This window comes from Oncorhynchus kisutch, linkage group LG24 (assembly GCF_002021735.2).
Source record: "Oncorhynchus kisutch isolate 150728-3 linkage group LG24, Okis_V2, whole genome shotgun sequence".
NCBI classification, from domain to species: Eukaryota; Metazoa; Chordata; class Actinopteri; order Salmoniformes; family Salmonidae; genus Oncorhynchus; species Oncorhynchus kisutch.
In genome coordinates this window covers 19,658,183-19,672,273 of record NC_034197.2, presented here as the reverse complement: position 1 = coordinate 19,672,273, position 14,091 = coordinate 19,658,183, and the positions used below count along the sequence as shown (strand labels likewise).

General features: G+C 43.6%; 1 protein-coding gene across 1 annotated transcript in view; it reads right to left on the bottom strand.

Annotated features, from left to right (window-relative positions):
* The window catches only part of nphp4 (nephronophthisis 4), a 193,223-nt gene that overhangs the window by 33,188 nt on the left and 145,944 nt on the right, over positions 1-14,091 (bottom strand). The gene's annotated exons all lie outside the window — the stretch shown is intronic.

Genomic DNA, 14,091 nt, shown 5'->3' with positions numbered 1-14,091 from the left:
CGTGTTTTTGATGTCCGTGTTGTCGGACTGTGTTATTGGCTGTTTCTGTGTTATTAGCTAACATTAATTTAGCTAACATTCATTTCATTTAGAAAAATATATTCACTAAATACAATAGCTTTATGTTGTGTTGATCCAATCTGTCAACACAAGCTTCAAGGTTACCTCCAGGTTACCTCAAGGTAACATTCAGTACACTTTGCCTCCTCGGACGCCAATTTGAGAGCTTAACTAGTGGAATCCATGTTCGCTTCCCACTCATGGCGGATAAAGAGTGAGTTGTGCTCAACGGTGAACGTTGATTGATTCCAGGGTCTCCTCTGGTGGAGAGCAGACATTAATTCATTTAGTGCCGAGCTACAGCAGTTGTGTGTGGCAGTCGAGTCGCCCGGGCTGTCGAGCAAAGCTTCACACCTGGTAATGGGAGAGTGGGAGAAGCAATTGCTCACTGTGAGGAGTAGTGTGAGTGCCAATGCCAAGCAGGGTTCGCCGGACCTTCTATTCGCTGCCAATAGCAGAGAGCGCATTTCCCCCCCAAAAATGGCCTCAAAGAGAGATTGATTTGTTATTGGCGGTTATGCTGTCTGGCAGATTCCAGATGGAATTACAGGAAGATGACTGAGGCTCTAATTAAAACTAAAGGTTAGAATTAATGAAATTGTTGCATGCAGTCTTTCTCTGCTACAATTCAAGCATTTCACTCGAGTTTGGCAACATCCACTTTGGGGAAAGTGACTTTTCTAATGTCTAAATTTTACAGACACTTTTTTACTGTGGAGCTCGGAAATGATGCACCGCGGCCGTAGCGTACTTCATAAAGTGTGAGCATTGCAATTAAGCGGCTTTATCACAGTACGACACATCTCCGTGGGCTTGTGGAGTTTTTAGTGGGAGTTAAAACCACTCTCCGCGGCTCGGCATCCTTCAGAGCTCCAACTCTTTCATCAACAGCTGATAATAGGGAGGCCCAGTGAGTGACGAAGAGATAGGGTTGCCATGCAAACAGACACCGACAGACGCAATTGCGCAGATTAATGGCCGAGGTGTCTCTGCCTTCTCCTCCGTGATTCCTCCGAAATCCATCTTGTTATGTCGCCACTGCCACAATGGAATCCGACCGAATTATAAATATAAACGTCACATTTTGTATGAGTTATAATTCCACAGATATTATATAGTAAAGACATATTGGGTAAATGTCTTGGATTGGTAATAAATGCTATCCGGATGGCCATTGCACGAAACATTCGTTACATTCTTTCAGTTCATTCCCGCTAGCCAATTCTCCTCTGATTGATAATAGTCCTCACTAGGGCCTGAGACGTAGGCTAGCCTACATGATCAAATGAGTAATGACTGTCACAACAAACGACCGGGTGGTGAACTGATGGCAAACAGTTTAATCATGCTTATTCATGAACTATAACCATGATTATCATCAAATGATGACCACTGTAATAATTTCGGGTGACATCGACAAACAGTACTTTTCACCCTCCTGAGTCATTTTTCATTCCACACAATTTAAATCATCCTCGCAGTGCAAACAGTGTTGGGTCGTCCCTGTGAAATAGAATGCAGGGATGTATTTAGTGATGTGAAAACTACTCGTTACAGATAGAAATAGAATGAATAGAGTGAACATGATTCCCTATTCTTCATGACAGACAATCATATCTGTTCTACACAAATACATTTCTTTCTGAACGTTCTGTTCTGGAGGAGGCTCAGGCATGTCTTGTGTTGGGCAACTGCTATAAGCCGTCTGTTGAGATGAGACTAAATGTAAAGAGAGTGCCAGAGGGCTCAATTCTATTAAAATCAAATCAAATGTTATTGGTCGCGTACACACATTTTGCAGATGTTATCGCAGGTGCAGCAAAATGCTTGTTTCAAGATCCAACAGAGCAAATATATATATATATATGTGTTATTTCATAGTTTTGATGTCTTCACTACTATTCTACAATTTAGAAAATAGTAAAAATAAAGAAAAACCCTTGAATGAGTAGATGTCCAAACATTTGACTAGTACTGTATGTATATAATATATACATATATATAGTGAATTCAGAAAGTATTCATTCCCCTGTCACTTTAATAATGTTTACATATTGTTTTAGCCACTTCATATGAACACGGAGTATGCAACACATTAAGAACACTCTGCTCTTTCAATGACAGACTGACCAGGTGAATCCAGGTGAAAGCTATGATCCCTTATTGATGTCACTTGTTAAATCCACTTCAAATCGGTGTAGATGAAGGGGAGGAGATGGGTTAAAGAAGGATTTTTAAGCCTTGAGACAATTGAGACATGGATTCTGTATGTAAACCATTCAGAGGTTGAATGGGCAAGACAAAAGATTGAAGTGCCTTTGAAAGGGGGATGGTAGTAGGGGCCAGGCGCACTGGTTTGTGTCAAAAACTGTAACACTGCTGGGTTTTTCATGCTCAACAGTTTCCCGTGTGTATCAAGAATGGTCCACCACACAAAAGACCTCCAGCCAACTTGACACAACTGTGGGAAGCAGTGGAGTCAACGTGGGCCAGCAACCCTGTGAAACGCGTTCGACACCTTGTAGAGCCCATGCCCCGACAAATTTAGGCTGTTCTGAGGGCAAAAGGGGGCACAGGGGTGTGCAACTCAATATTAGGAAGGTGTTCCTAATGTTGGGTATAGTACATATCAAATGGGAAAAACAGTATGTAAACATTAGTCATTGAACACTTCATGACAAGATGGCGCCGGAGAACAAGGCTGATGTTTTACATATTCCTAACCAATTGTATTTTTTTTTTCTTTGTGTTGTTTGTAACTTATTTTGTAACTTATTTTGTACATAATGTTCCTGTTACCGTCTCTTATGACCGAAAATAACTTCTGGGCATCAGAACTGCGATTACTCACCACGGACTGGCAGAATCCTTTTTTTCTTTTAACGAGTCCGACAAGCCTGACGTGAATGATATACTGTTTCTCCAGGAACAGGCCCAGATCCCCGTCATTTGAGTGAAGAGAAGGTGGAGAAAAAGGGGCCAGAGGACGGGCTGCCTTCTGAGAATTCGTAGGCGATAAAATAAACCCGCACTTCCTTCCATTTTGCTAGTAAACGTGCAATCTTTGGAAAATAAAATTGATGACCAACGCGGAAGATTGAAGTAAACTGCAATATCTTCGACTCTGACAACATTGTCAAAATACAGTGACTTGCGAAAATGTTAACCCCCGTGGCATTTTTCCTATTTTGTTGCCTTACAACCTGGAATTAAAATATATTTGGGGGGGGTTATATAATTTGATTTACACAACATGCCTACCACTCTGAAGACGCAAAATATTTTTTATTGTGAGACAATAAGGAAATAAGACAAAAAAACTGTTCTGTTCTGGTGCCATATTCTTTCCATTTTTTAATAATAGATTTAATGGTGCTCTATGGGATGTTCAAAGATTCAGATATTTTTTTATACTCTGATCTGTACTTCTCCACAACTTTGTCCTTGACCTGTTTGCAGAGCTCCTTGGTCTTCATTGTGCCGCTTCCTTGGTGGTGCCCCATGCTTAGTGGTGTTGCAGACTCTGGGGCCTTTCAGAACAGGTGTATATATACTGAGATCATGTGACAGATCACGTGAAACTTAAATAAAGTCCAACTGTGTGCAATCTAACTAATTATGTGACCTCTGAAGATAATTGGTTGCATCAGATCTTATTTAGGGGCTTCATAGTAAAGGGGGTGAATACATATGCACGCACCCCTTTTCCATTTTTTTTTATTTTTTACAATTTTTTAAAACAATTTCCCCCCCCATTTCACTTCAACAATTTGAACTATTTTGTCTAAGTCCATTACATGAATTCCAAATAAAAATCGATTTAAATTACAGGTTGAAATGCAACAAAATAGGAAAAATGCCAAGGGGGATGAATACTTTTGCAAGGCACTGTCTAGTAAGACAAGGGGTGACGGACTACTATGTATATTTGTACACAACAGCTCGTGCACGATATCTAAGGAAGTCTCTACGTTTTGCTCGCCTGAGGTAGAGTATGTCATGATAAGCTGTAGACCACACTATCTAAATATTTAGTATTTTTCGTAGCTGTCTACATACCACCACAGACTGATGCTGGCACTAAGACCGCACTGAAAGAGCTGTATTCCACCATAAGCAAACAGGAAAACGCTCATCCAGAGGCGGCGTTCCTAGTGGTCGGGGACTTTAATGCAGGGAAACTTAAATTTGTCTAACAAAACTTCTATCAGCATGTTAAATATGCAACCAGAGGGAAAAAAAACCTCTGGACCACATTTACTCAGACACAGAGACGCATACATAGCTCTCCCTCGCCCTCCATTTGGAAAATCCGATCATACAAAAATTAAAGCAGGCAGCACCAGTGACTAAATCAATAAAAAAAGTGGTCAGATGAGGCATTTGCTGAGCTACAGGCTGGAATATGTTCCAGGATTCCTCAGATGGGATTGAGCAGTACACCACATCAGTCATTGGCTTCATCAATAAGTGCATCGATGACGTCATCCACACAGTGACCGTACATACATACCCACACCAGAAGTCATGGATTGCAGGCAACATCCACACTGAGCAAAAGGCTAGAGCTGCGCCTTCAAAGAGCGGGACTCTAACCCGGAAGCTTATAAAAATAAAAAAAACTTTTCCCAAACCATCAAACTGGCAAAGCATCAATACAGGACTTCGATCGAATCGTACTACACCGGCTCTGACGTTCGTCGAATGTGGCAGGGCTCGCAAACCATTACAGACTACAAAAGAGAAGCTGAGAGCTGCCCAGTGACACGAGCCTACCAGACGAGCTAAACTACTTCTATGCTCGCTTCGAGGCAAATAACACTGAAACATGCATGAGAGCACCAGCTGTTCCGGAAGACTGTGTGATCACGCTCTCCGCAGTCGATGTGAGTAAGACCTTAAACAGGTCAACAATCACAAGGCCGTAGGCCCAGACGGATTACCAGGACGTGTACTGCGAGCATGTACTGACCAACTGGCAAGTGTCTTCACTGACATTTTCAACCTCTCCCTGTCTGAGTCTGTAATAACAACATGTTTTAAGCAGACCACCATAGTCCCTGTGCCCAAGAACACCAAGGCAACCTGCCTAAATGACTACTGACGCAGCACTCACGTCTGTAGCCATGAAGTGCTTTGAAAGGCTGGTCATGGCTCACATCAACACCATTATCCCAGAATCCCTAGACTCACTCGAAATTGCATACCGCCCTAACAGATCCACAGATAATGCCATCTCTATTGCACTTCCCACCTGGCCAAAAGGAACACCTATGTGAGAATGCTATTCATTGACTGCAGCTCAGCGTTCAACACCATAGTGCCCTGAAAGCTCAACAACAAGGATCCTGGGATTAAACACCTCCCTCTGCAACTGGATCCTGGACTTCCTGACGTGCCGCCCCCAGGTGGTAAGGGTAGGTAACAACACATCCGCCATGCTGATCATCAACACAGGGCCCCTCAGGGGTGCGTGCTCAGTCCCCTTCTGTACTCCCTGTTCACTCATGACTGCATGGCCAGGCATGTGTCCAACAACATGATTAAGTTTGCCGATGACACAACAGTGGTAGGCCTGATCACAGAAAATGACGAGACAGCCTAGGGGAGGAGGTCAGAGACCTGGCATTGTGGTACCAGAACATTATTTTTATAACATCATTTTTATAACAATTATAACAGAACATGGCCTAGATGTTCAAATGTTCATAGATGACCAGCATGGTCAAATAATAATAAACATGGTCCAAGCACAGCAAGACAGTCATGAAGAGGGCATGACAAAACCTACTCCCCCTCAGGAGACTGAAAAGATTTGGCATGGGTCCTCAGATCCTCAAAAGGTTCTACAGCTGCACCATCGTAAGCATCTGGTTGCATCACTGCCTGGTATGGCAACTGCTCGGCCTCCGACCGCAAGGCACTACAGAAGGTGGTGCGTACGGCCCAGTACATCACTGGGGCCAAGCTTCCTGCTATCCAGGACCTCTACACCAGACAGTGTCAGAGGAAGGTCCTAAAAATTGTCCAAGACTCCAGCCACCCTAGTCATAGACCATTCTCTCTGCTACCGCATGGTAAGCGGTACCGGAGCGCCAAGTCTAGGTCCAAGAGGCTTCTAAACAGCTTCTACCCCAAGCCATAAGACTCTTGAACATCTAATCAAATGGCTACCCAGACTATTTGCATTGTCTCCCCCCTCCTTTACACCACTGCTACTGTTGTTATCATCTATGCATAGTCAGTTTAATAACTCTACCTACATGTACACATTACCTCAACAAACCAGTGCCCCCGCACATTGACTCTGTACCGGTACCCCACTGTGTATAGTCTCGCTATTGTTATTTTACTGCTACTCTTTAATTACTTGTTACTTTTATTTCTTATTCTTACGGCATTGTTGGTTAGGGGCTCGTAAGTAAGCATTTGTATTCAGGGTGTTGTGATTAATAAAATTTGATTTAATTTTGATTTGGTCATTTTAATGTCTACATAGGGCAGCAGTGTCTAAGGAGCAGGGTAGAGTACCGGGTGGTAGCCGGATAGTAACAGTGACTAAGTTCAGGGCAGGGTACCACTGGCTAGTGGTGACTACCGTAAAACTGAAATTTAACGGCGAGTCTCAAATAGCCGCCAGTCCCTTTTAATATCCGGGCAATGGCACACATTTCAGAAAATAAACACCTGTTTCAAATAAACGCCCGCTCTAAATGAATTGTTTACAAGTTTACCTTGAATTGTTTACAAGGTTTAATGTTTGATGTCACATAAAATAATTCAGACTCCAAAAAATAAAATAGAGGTATATTAAGACTAAATAAACGTGACCCTGTGAGTAAATTATAACACAGTGCAGGAAAATAAGAAATTGCTTAAAATGCTGGAATTAAACAATTAAGTATGCAAATGAGCAAAATGTGTGTATTAATAGACGCCTGGCTCAAATCAAAGCCGGTCTCTAATAAATGTCTGTTGTGCCCAGTGATTTAAGCGAATGAACGCTCAGGCTATTAATTTAAGTTTTACGGTATTTAACAGTCTGCTAGTCCCAGCAGCTTTGATGCACCTTTACTGTCTCTGCCTTCTAGATGGATGGTCCTTGATGATCTTCTTGTCCTTCTTGTGACACCAGGTGCTGTAGATATCCTGGAGGGCAGGCAGCATGCCCCCAGTGATGCGTTAGGCTGACCGCACAACCCTCTGGAGAGCCATGCGGTTGTGGACGGTGTAATCTCTGTTACGCAGAAATAATATTCTCACAAAGTTTACAAGTGAGATTACGGACAGTGCAATTAACGTAGCAGGCGGTGATACAGCCCGACAAGATGCTCAATGGTGCATCTGTAGAAGTTTGTGAGGGTCTTAGGGGCCAAGCCAAATTTCTTCAGCCTCCTAAGGTTGAAGAGGCGCTGTTGTGCCTTCACCACACTGTGTGGGATCGATCATTTCAGTTTATCAGTGATGTGCACGTCGAGGAACTTGTAGCTTTTCACGCTCTCCACTGCAGCCCTGACTATGGGGATAGGGGCATGCGCTCTCTGCTGTCTCCTGAAGGCCACAATCAACTCCTTTGTTTTGTTGACGTTATTTTCCTGGCACCACTCCACCAGGGCACTCATTTCCTCCCTGTAGGCGGTCTCGTCATTGTTGGTAATCAGGCCTACCACTGTTGTGTCGTCACCAAACTTGATGATTGAGTTGGAGATGTGCATGGCCATGCAGTCAAGGGTTAACAGGGCGTACAGGAGGGGGCTGAGCATGCACCATTGTGGGGCACCTGTGTTGAGGATCAGCATGGCGGAGATGTTGTTGCCTACCTTCATCACTTGGGGTTGGCCTGTCAGGAAGTCTAGGACCCAGTTGCACAGAGCGGGGTTCACTTCAGACCAAGGGCCCTGAGATTAGTGATGAGCTTGGAGGGTACTATGGTGTTGAAGGCTGGGCTGTAGTCGATTAACAGCATTCTTACATAGGTATTCCTCTTTTCCAAATGGGATAGGGCAATGTGCAATGCAATGTGCAGTGCATCTGTGGGTCTGTTGGGGCGGTATGCAAGTTGTAGTGGATCTAAGGCACGTGTCAAACTCATTCCACTGAGGGCCGAGTGTCTGTGGGTTTCGCTCCACCCTTGTACTTGATTGATGAATGAAGGTCACTAATTATTAAGGAACTATCCTTACCTGGTTGTCTAGGTCTTAATTGAAAGGAAAAACCAAAAACGTGCAGACACTCGGCCCTCCGTGGAATGATTTTGACAACCCTGGTCTATGTCAGTGTTTTCCAACCTTGGTCCTCCAGTACCCCAACAGCACACATTTTGGTTGTAGCCCTGGACAAACACACTTCTTTCAACTCATTGAGGGATTGATGATTAGTTGACAAGTTGAATCAGGTGTATACTCAATATGGGTAATTAGATTTCTATGCAAAGAAAGGGGGGTCCTGCATTTACTTATTCCATTTCTTACTTACTAGAAATAGTCTGCATTTACAGAAATCCATCTCTCTAGATTCTGTGGTTCCATGCAGGCAACCTTTTAAAAAGAAACCACTTCATTTTCATCTGGATGAAGGGGGCATGTGAGTGGTTTTGATATCTTTAACCTTAGACGGGCAGTGGTAGCATATTACATCACTCTGAAACATTTGTATCTGTGCCCTTTAGGCAAAGCGCACAAAGCACTTAATTCACCTTACAAATATTTGGGGGAGGACAAATGTCCTCTCTGTGTTTGCTCCAATTTGTTGGTTTCAGGAGGAGTTCATGCGATTAGTTCCTCTCTCTCGCTCATGCTGCAGTCCTGCCAGGGCTTATCGGTCTGCTGCAGATGAGGAGTGTTGAAAAGGCCTGGAGATGGACCTAATCGCTCGTCTCTCTCAATGTGGCCACATACTTTTCCCCCTGTGTGTAAATGTCTGTGTGTGAGTGAGTTCATTAATAATACACTGAACAAAAATATAAATGCAACATGTAAAGTGTTGGTCCGATGTTTCATGAGGTGAAATAAATCATCCCAGAAATTTCCCATATGCACAAAAAGCTTATTTCGCTCAAATTTTGGGCTCAAATTTGTTTACAGCTAACAGGTGTGGCATATCAAGAAGCTGATTAAACCCCATGTTCATTACACAGGTTCACCTTGTGCTGCAGACAATAAAAGGCCGCTCTAAAATGTCCAGTTTTGTCACACAACACAATGCCACAGATCTCTCATGTTTTGAGGGAGGTGGAATTGGCATGCTGACTGCAGGAATGTCCACCAGAGCTGTTGCCAGAGAATTGAATGTTCATTTCTCTACAATAAGCCGCCTCCAGCGTCATCACACAAAACAATTGACCAGGGCGGGGTTCAGACCCAGGGTCCTGAGCTTAGTGATGAGTTTGGAGGGCACTATGGTTTTGAGCTGTAGCTGATAAACAGCATTTGTACATAGGTATATCTCTTGTCCAGTTGGGATAGTGCAGTGTGCAGTGCAATGATGATTGCGTCATATGTGGATCTGTTGGGTCGGTATGCACATTGTAGTGGTTCTAGGGTGTTGGTTAAGGTAGATGTGATATGGTCCTTAATTAGCCTTTCAAAGCACTTTAAGATGACAGAAGTGAGTGCTACAGGTGGATAGTAATTTAGTTCAGTTACCCTCCCTTTCTTGGGTACAGGAACAACGGTGGACATCTTGATGCAAGTGTGGACAACAGACTTGCAGCTGCTCTGCACATGCTCTGAGGATGCGGCTTGGGATGCCGTCTGGGCCGGCAGCCTTGCGAGGGTTAACGGGCTTAAACGACTTACTCACGTTGGCCACGGAGAATGAGAGCACACATAGTCCCTGTTAGTAACGGGGGCTCGCGTTGGCGGTTCGATGTTGTTTTCCTCAAAGCGAGGCTTAGGGGTATGTGATGTGGCTGGATTTCCCTTTATAATCCGTGATTGTCTGGAATTTCTGCCACATAATTCTCGCGTCCGAGCCGATGAATTGCAACTCAACCCTATACTGTCGTTTTGCCTCGGATTGCCTTACCGAGGTCATAGCTGGTCTGTTTCTACACGTCAATATTTCCAGTCACCTTGCCATGGTTAAATGCAGTGGTTCGCACTTTCAATCTTGCACGAATGCTGTCATCTATCCACAGTTTTTGGTTTGGATAATCGTCACAGTGGGAACAACATCCTCTATGCACTTCCTGATGAACCCAGTCACCAAGTCAGACATTTTTCTCAGAGGCGACACGGAAAATGTTCCAGTCCGCGTGATCAAAACAATCTTGAAGCACAGATTCAGATTGGTCAGACCAACGCTAAACAGTCCTCACCACGGATGCTTCCTACTTAAGTTTCTGCCTATAGGTGGGGAGGAGCAGAAAGGAGGCGGGATCGGATTTGCCGAATGGAGGGCAGGGGAGGGCCTTGTAGCCGTCCTGGAAGGGAGAGTAGCAATGATCTAGAGTCCGTGATGCGTGTGTGGCACAGGAGATGTTGATAGAATTTTGGTAACATTTTCCTCAGAAAGTGTAACTGACAGCGTTTGAACTACTTTGCAGATATGAAACAAACAGCCAAATATAATATCAGTCAAATATATACAATTCCCAGTTTAAGCTACAAAGACAACTTAAATAGGTTTTAAAATAGGTTCTATTTGACTCAAAATTCCATGACGTAGAGTAGAGGCATTGTTAGCAGAAAATATTGACGCAGTTCAATGCATGACTGCTATTAGATTGTAAACCACAGCTGGCCTGGTACATCGTTTTCTACCTCCAGCCGTTCGGGATGCAGTTTCAGTTTCAATTACTGAATATTTTGGACAAAAACAGACGAATGTAACCAAGGCTGGGAATATCAATACAGTCAAACTAGCAAGGGCAATGATCACAAGTCAGTCATAATGTGGATAATAGGCTAGCTTATCTATTTATGTAGCTTTTTATTTAGCAAGCTAAAAAGACTGAGCCTAATGTTAGCTAGCTAGCTTCTGGGAGGATGTCATGTCATTGGACGAGTGGGTCAGTGGCTGACCCCCATCGTTTTTCTGTGGCTACAGCTAGAGATGCAGGTGTCATTTGGTTAGCTAACAAGAAATGTGAATCACTTTGCTAGCTAGCTCTGCTGAACTTGAAAGAATATTATCCACAGTTTGCAAATCTCTTAGTTGTCAATCAAATGTATTTGGCATCGATCAAAATGGGCGAGCAGGAAGGAAAGTTCCTATTCAGTTGTCAAAACGTGGGTTGGGACAAGCATGCATTGGCAGGCAAGTTGCAGAAGGGCGAGCAGGCTACTATTCCCCATGATTTATCAGTGCAATTTTGTTGGCCAACTAAACTCAGCAAAAAAATAAACGTCCTCCCACTGTCAACTGAGTTTATTTTCAGCAATCTTAACATGTGTAAATATTTGTATGAACATAACAAGATTCAACACAACAACTGAGCCATAAACTGAACAAGTTCAACAGACATGTGACTAACAGAAATTGAATAATGTGTCCCTGAACAAAGGGGGTGGGGTGGGGGGGGGGTGTCAAAATCAAAAGTAACAGTCAATGCAGCTGGTGGCCACACCAGATACTAAGTACTGCAGTGCATCTCCTCCTCATGGACTCCCCCAGATTTTCCAGTTCTTGCTGTGAGATGTTACCCCACTCTTCCAGCAAGGCACCTGCAAGTTCCAGGACATTTCTGGGGGGAATGGCCCAAGCCCGACCCCCCGGATCCAACAGGTCCCAGACGTGCTCAATGGGATTGAGATCCGGGCTCTTCGCTGGCCATGGCAGAACACTGACATTCCTGTCTTGCAGGAAATCACGCACAGAACAAGCAGTATGGCTGGTGGCATTGTCATGCTGGAGGGTCATGTCAGGATGAGCCTGCAGGAAGGGTACCACATGAGGGAGGATGATGTCTTCCCTGTAACGCACAGCATTGAGATTGCTTGCAATGACAACAAGCTCAGTACGATGATGCTGTGACACACCGCCCCAGACCATGACGTACCCTCTACCTCCAAATCGATCCCGCTACAGAGTACAGGCCTTGGTGTAACGTTCATTCCTTCGACGATAAACGCAAATACGACCATCACCCCTGGTGAGACAAAACTGCGACTCGTCAGTGAAGAGCACTTCTTGCCAGTCCTGTCTGGTCCAGCGACGGTGGGTTTGTCCCCATAGGCGACGTTGTTACCGGTGATGTCTGGTGAGGATCTGCCTTACAACAGGTCTACAAGCCCTCAGTCCAGCCTCTCTCAACCTATTGCAGACAGTCTGAGCACTGATGCAGGGATTGTGCGTTCCTGGTGTAACTCGGGCAGTTGTTGTTGCCATCCTGTATCTGTCCCGCAGGTGTGATGTTCGGATGTACCGATCCTGTGCAGGTGTTGCAACACGTGGTCTGCCACTGCGAGGACGATCAGCTGTCCGTCCTGTCTCCCTGTAGCGCTGTCTTAGGCATCTCACAGTACAGACATTGCAATTTATTGCCCTGGCCACATTGGCAGTCCTCATGCCTCCTTGCAGCATGCCTAAGGCAATTTCATGCAGATGAGCAGGGACCCTGGGCATCTTTCTTTTTGTGTTTTTCAGAGTCACTAGAAAGGCCTCTTTAGTGTCCTATGTGTTCATAACGGTGACCTTATTTGCCTACTGTCTGTAAGTAGTGACTTAACGACCATTCCACAGGTGCATGTTCATTAATTGTTCATGGTTCATTGAACAAGCATGGGAAACAGTGTTTTAAACCCTTTACAATGAAGATCTGTTAAGTTATTTGGATTTTTACGAATTATTGATTATAGAGATGGCCTACGTGTTCATGGTTGTTTGATCAATAGGACTGTAAAGTTAATAAATGTATGAGGACTGCCTTGGTATTTACATAGTTGCAGATATCCATTCAGGAGTATTTTGTGGCATTTGGTGAATGCTTTCAGTAGCTGTTGCACACCGGTCGTTGTATAGTCTGGTCCTGGACAAGACAGATGTTTTTATTAGGTTTAATTTACTGCAGTGTCTATTAATTGTCCAAACTCACAGCCACTTTCACACTCTATATTACAATAGAACTTTCACAGATTGCTTACTCTACGTCATCCACAAACATTCTATGAAAAAAGTGAAAGTATAAAAAAGTGAAAATGACCATATTTTTTATTTATTTTTATTTGTACCTTTATTTAACTAGGCAAGTCAGTTAAGAACAAATTCTTATTTTCAATGACGGCCTAGGAACAGTGGGTTAACTGCCTGTTCAGGGGCAGAACGACAGATTTGTACCTTGTCAGCTCGGGGGTTTGAACTTGCAACCTTCCGGTTACTAGTCCAACACTCTAACCACTAGGCTAGTGCTCACTTCTCAAAAAATGTGTTGCTTGGAAGCTGTATCCAAATCTAATCTGATGTAGTGATCAAAATACAGTAGCCATATCTAGGAAAAGCAAAGTTCCAAAGGCTGAGCCAAATATAATACATAAGAGGTCATACAAGAAGTTTGTTGTTGTAAAGAATATTTGTTGGTCCGTGGTGTATAATGAGAAGCAAACATACACTGCACTTGAAACATTTATGAAATTGCTTATTTCAGTTACTAGTAAGCATGCACCCATTAAGAAAATGACTGTAAAAACTGTTAAATCCCCGTGGATTGATGAGGAATTTAAAAATGTTATGGTTGAGAAGGATGAGGCAATGCCAAAAATGTCTGCCTGCATAACAGATTGGCAAACATATTGCAAATTGAGAAATCGTGACTAAACTGAATAAAAAGAAGTAGGCATGACAGTAACAAACGCCAACACTACACATCCAAGTATATCTGACCAAATTATGAAAGACAAGCATTGTAATTTTGAATTATGTAAAGTGAGTGTGGAAGAGGTGGGAAATGATTGTTGTCTATCTACAATGACAAGCCACCGGGGTCTAACAACTTGGATGGAAAATTACTGAGGATAATAGCGGACGATATTGCCACTCCTATTTGCCATATTTTCAATTTAAGCCTACTAGAATGTGTGTGACCCAGGCCAG